General features: G+C 38.8%; 1 protein-coding gene across 3 annotated transcripts in view; it reads left to right on the forward strand.

Moving 5' to 3' along the window:
- Window positions 1-6,000, forward strand: part of agpat3 (1-acylglycerol-3-phosphate O-acyltransferase 3) — a 47,294-nt gene that overhangs the window by 23,155 nt on the left and 18,139 nt on the right. The gene's annotated exons all lie outside the window — the stretch shown is intronic.

Raw genomic sequence — 6,000 nt, forward strand, 5'->3', positions numbered from 1 at the left:
CACACCTTCAACACATCCACAGGTCTGTGGATTCTCACGCAGTTGCTTTTAGCTGCTGGCATTACATGACAGGCTCTTCTCACTCTTTCCTGTGTCTCCCTCTCACAGACAGCAAGCGTACCTTCTTACACACGTCACATACTGTCACGTCATACGTCACATACGTATACGTCCTCTCCCAGCAGAGAGCGAGGTAGCAGCATGGCTAACGTTAGCTGTGATGCTAGCGCAGCCGCTAAGGTGCGCGCCTGCTCAGACGTCCTCTGCGCACGGCAAATCTATGCCACGCACAAAATCAAATAAAAAAATAAGCGCATAACAATTTTCGACACACGGACACGACAGAGAAAACCGTTTTCGTCATCATTGTTCAAATATTGTAACGTCTGTCGAGACGCTTATCTCCATTCGGTGCCACACGCCCACACCATCAAAATGCTGAGGCAAACATTTCCACATCAACACTGTATGAAAAAAATAGTGATTTTTTTTAGTTGTGATTTCCTTCTCTGCATAAAAGTTTAAAAGTAGCATATATTAATGCAGTATGAAGAAGAATGTTTTAATGTAGACACATAGAATCATCATACTGCTGTGATTATATGCATCAAGTGTTCATTCAAGGCCAAGGCAAAATATTGAGATATATATCGTGTATCGCAATATGTCCTTAAAATATCGCAATATTAAAAAAAGGCCATATCGCCCAGCCCTAGTTCAATGATGCCATTTCTGTTTGTCATGTATAATTTTGTCTATTTTGTGTTTATCCTTGAATAAACAGGTCAGTTTCTTGTTACCAACCATTGTGTATTATTCAAACTCCCCTAATTCAGCTGGCTAGTTGTTATCAAGAGTACTAAAACCCTTTTCAGCAGGATTCTGACAACTAAGTAGGCTAAATAACTTTAAACTTTAATACATGCTCGGATAGGCCAATATCGGTCAGTATCGGTATCGGTCAGTATCGGTATTGGATCGGAAGTGCAAAAACCTGGATCGGGACATCCCTAATATGTGTATATATATCGAACGTTTTATGAAACACATTTTTTATTGATATTGAACATGTCTGTCACAATATATATTGATATAGTTTTATTGGCACAGCCCTAGTTCATATGTGTATCTCTTTGGTAATTATGTGCATAGTACAAAGTCTGTCAATGTAATTAATATGACCAGAGCATAAGCTTTGAGATATCTCCAAAGCATATACTTTGTGTGTGTTTTCTGTTCTTCGATTGGAGCTACATGCGTCAGTTTACATGGTCCACAAATGACAAGATGCTATAATGTCAGGTGTGGACTGATGCACTCAGATGTCCATGTTGATGTAATCACAAAGAGGTCGGAGGAGGTCCCGGGAAACATGAGATGTCCTCACAAAGACAGCAGCCATCTGTCACCTGGCTTTGTTATGACAAGCCTCACAAGTGAATCAGCAATTCTTGTGACTGTAACTATTTTTATGCCATGCCTCATATACCTTAAAGTCAGATTTTGGTTGGTTCATTGACATGTGGAAATTAAATTTGAAATATAATCTTACTCTCTGGCCTAGTAGTTAGTGTCCGGCCTGAGATCGGAAGGTTGTGAGTTCAAACCCCCGGCCGAGTCATACCAAAGACTATAAAAATGGGACCCATTACCTCCCTGCTTGGCACTCAGCATCAAGGGTTGGAATTGGGGGTTAAATCACCAAAAATTATTCCCGGGCATGGGAATATTTTTTAATGCTGCCCACTGCTCCCCTCACCTCCCAGGGGGTGAACAACGGGATCTGTCAAATGCAGAAGACAAATTTTACCACACCGAGTGTGTGTGACAATCATTGTTACTTTAACTTTAACTTAAACTTGGAACAGGATGGTTATTTAAAAGTGGAGGCAAACACACATTCAGTTTAATAGCAGTGTTAATATTTGATACTATCGTATTTTTTGGACCATAGGGTGCACTGCCAATGAGCGGGTCTATTCAAGTCTATTTTTATACAAAAGGCTCACTGGATTATAAGGTGCATTAAAGGGGTCATTGTATTTTTTGTATACATTTAAAACACTTCCTTGTGGTCTACATAACATGTAACGGTGGTTCTTTGGTCAAAATGTTGCATAGATGATGTTTTACAGACCATCTTCAAGTCGCTTTCTGACCGTCACTTCAGGATGTGTCGATTTGTGGGCTGTCTGATTCACGTGCCTCCACTTCGACAGCGCCTCCCCCCATTATCTTTGTTTTATCTGTAGTTTTTTAGCACTTCCATAGCGAGTCTCCTGACAGATATAAGTTAGAACTTTGCACTACGTTGTATTAGAAATGGCAACAGCGGAGGATGAATGCCCCACAACAAGAGGATAGAGAAGAAGCTTATTGACTACAGCAAATGTTCAGGACTCATGCAGATCCCAAATACACATTAGCAGGTACCATTGGTAATAACATTGGTTTTGTATAATATTGCGAATAAAAACTCCAGATAATGGCTCCTAGTAGGTGCCATTTTGGGATCCTTTTACACACCATAGTCATACCCGTATGTTGAAGCACAGTACGTCTGACTACGGTAGCCATAATGGGCGGACAATCAAACAAGCGGTGCGGTTTCGTAGTTCACCAAAGTCTTACTAAAACATTTTGACTGTTTTTTCAGCGCAGTTTGTAATGTTCTATATTCTCAATGGAACATCAAAGTTGGGGCTCACTTGCATACCTGTACTTGCTAGCATCATTTATTGTCCAGACGTCAATTTGCAGTCCACATGTATCTCTTGTGTGACTGCCATCTACTGGTCACACGTATCATTACACCATGTACCAAATAAAATAGTGTTAAGGTCGGTAAGCACAACCAGAATGAATCTGCACTGTTGAGAAAATGAATAATATATTAATTGCGCTTTATAGTCTGAAAAATACTGTACTATAAATGTTACAATTATGTCGTTGATTATAATTTCTCATAATAAATGAGCCCAGGCCTTTGTCCAATAAAGTGATGGCATTTATTGCCGACTTCGTACAAATATTTGTGTCTACCATCCAATGGAAAATGACACAACCAATTTATTTTTATGTTGGCTGTCTATTTCAGTCTGATTTGGAGTCTATTTTGACACACACTAGTTTCGACAAGACAGCCCTCACACCATGTTTCTCCCCCCGTGACTTGGAATCCCTCTGGGCGAAGATCTGCCATTGTCTTTCCTCACAAGCGAGTACAAGGGCTGCAGTGTTGTTGTTAGCACAGATTGTCACACAACATAATCACCCCTCATCTACTAAGGACCTAAGAGCACAGTAGTTTCTTTTATTTAGGATTGTTACCGGTTCTTTGGGTTAGAGGCCTTGGTGGGAGTCTTGACTAGTCCAATCTGTAAAAATAATTCTCTAGGTTTTAGGGTGGAACTCTGTTTTTACAAGCTGCTTTCTTGACATTAAAGGACCTTCACATTGAGCTGACTGGTGCTGCACTAGACGGTGGCGAGGTCGTTTGGATGAAACAGGACAGGCCCAACCCTAAACCGGCTGACACCCCATGTTTTAGAGAGGGTTTTAGGTGCGCTATAAAATTTGATTGATCAAAGCAAGCCACAGTGATTTAATTAAGACACCTTTAACTTAAGTAGTTGGTGCTGACATTCTAAAAAGTTGAGGTTATGGGTTCAAGAGGGATTCCAATTACTTTTTTTTTTGACTGACAACTATACCAATACATCCTCGCCAGTACATGGCATTGTTAAATACAATTTATTGGGTTTACTTTTTTCTGATGTGAAACTCTTCTATTGTGTAGTTTCAGTACATTTACAATGTTTTTCTCCAGACTCACAATATTTAATCTCCACCTTCCCTGTTAGAGAGGATTTGCTGTCTACATCGATGTAACTCTGATAGATGTAGACTTGTCACTGTGCACAAACATCTATTATCTGAGGCTTCTCGGTCCTTGAGTCAGTGCAATGCAGAATTTTAAGTTTGGGCCATAATTCAAGGTTTTATATAGAGCAGTGGTTCTTAACCTTGTTGGAGGTACCGAACCCCACCAGTTTCATATGCGCATTCACCGAACCATTCTTTAGTGAAAAAAAAAAAAAAAAAATTTTTTCAAATTCAAGAAAAAGTCATGTTTTTTTACTGGTGCACAAAATGAACCATGCATGAACATCACCTTGTTCAAAGAACCAAACCAACACAGTGCATGAACTCACAACAAATTCCACACATTACCATGAATTGATTAACGTGGACCCCGACTTAAACAAGTTGAAAAACATATTCGGGTGTTACCATTTAGTGGTCAATTGTACGGAATATGTACTGTACTGTGTAAACTGTACTGTTTCATATACCGTATTTTTCGGAGTATAAGTCGCACCGGAGTATAAGTCGCACCTGCCGAAAATTCATAATAAAGAAGGAAAAAAACATATAAATCGCAATGGAGCCTGGCCAAACTATGAAAAAAACTGCGACTTATAGTCCGAAAAATACGGTAATAAATTCTCTTCCTTTGCAATCTGCTAGTAAAAGTTTAAATCGATCAATCAAAAAACCTGCAAATCAGATGGAAAATTAGGGGTAACATTGTTGGGTCCATAATACGCTGATAAAGAGAAGTTTTTATTGACACGATAAGTCGGATGTGTCTTTACCTCCGTGGTGGAAACTCCGCCTAACCCCTGAGGCCGACTCACCGAACCCCTAGGGTTCGATCGAACCCAGGTTAAGAACCACTGATATAGAGATAGTAATTTATAAATCATCATAAAAATTGTTATAAAATTCCAGTTAGATTTTGTGAGGAGGTGCTCATCGTTTGGGCTCCAATCAGAATCGGCCACATTGCAGATCATAAGAGCCAGTTGGCTGATACTTTATTTTTGGTCACTCAACTGACAGAGGCAGCTAACCAAGCTCCGTACACAGTGTGGAGCCGTTCCACTAAGTTTACCTCTAATAATAATAAAATGGAATAAACTGCGTTTCTTAGTATCTTCATCAATGGTCACTGAATGTTTAAAACTGAGTAAGAGCAAGCCAGGAGTAGGCATGCTGATCGCTATGCTAGCCTCTAAGCTAGCTAGCTGTGGTTTGAATGCAAACGTTTCCTATCTTATCATGCTCACGTTAACATGCTAACAATTTAGGCTAGCATTTTAGCTAACGTTATTTGTTTAAACCTCAAAATCATGGCTTTTGATATTTGGTGCCAACTTAGAAGTATGGTGTCTTTTCCTATGTTACCATGCAATTTAGTTACTTTTATTTATTTAAACCTCAAAATCATGGTTTTTGATTCCTTGCGCCATCTTTGAAGAATGCTCACTTTTCCTATGTCGTCATATTATGGTTAGCATGCTAGCATTTTATGCTATCGATTTAGCTCATTTCATTCATTTCTACCTAAATGTTGATAGTGTTATCCATCTTGCAAGTATGCTCACTGTTCCCATTATACCATGTCAATGTTTTATGCTTGCTCTTTAGCTTCAGTCAGAGGTTCACAGCACAGATAGCAGGCCCATCAAAAATCCTGGGTTTTTTTCTCCTAGTTTTACATATGCAGTGTATATAATCTATGCTGTGCGCACTCGCGTCCAAAAACCTGAAATATGTCAGCAGCCAAAGGAGAAACCTTTTTTATATATATATATATATATATATACATAATGTACATTATATTAATACAATATAATAATGTACAATATAATAATTAAAGATGCATAAATAACGTATATATAATCAAATTGTAACCCTTTAACCATAATCGAATTGTGAGGATACCCAAATATTTCCAGCTCTAATTATTATTTAAACGAATGCAGTCAATAATATCATATATTGGTAATTTGTGGGACAATACATCGTCCAACAGAATGTATTATCGGCCCAGGCCTAATGTCGCTACCAAGGGTAGATTGATATTTCCATGTTTTGTTTTTTTGTCGTTGTTGTTTACAACTCTCTGGACACAGGAGGACTGTGAGGACCAAA

Source organism: Nerophis lumbriciformis, linkage group LG31 (genome assembly GCF_033978685.3).
Source record: "Nerophis lumbriciformis linkage group LG31, RoL_Nlum_v2.1, whole genome shotgun sequence".
NCBI classification, from domain to species: Eukaryota; Metazoa; Chordata; class Actinopteri; order Syngnathiformes; family Syngnathidae; genus Nerophis; species Nerophis lumbriciformis.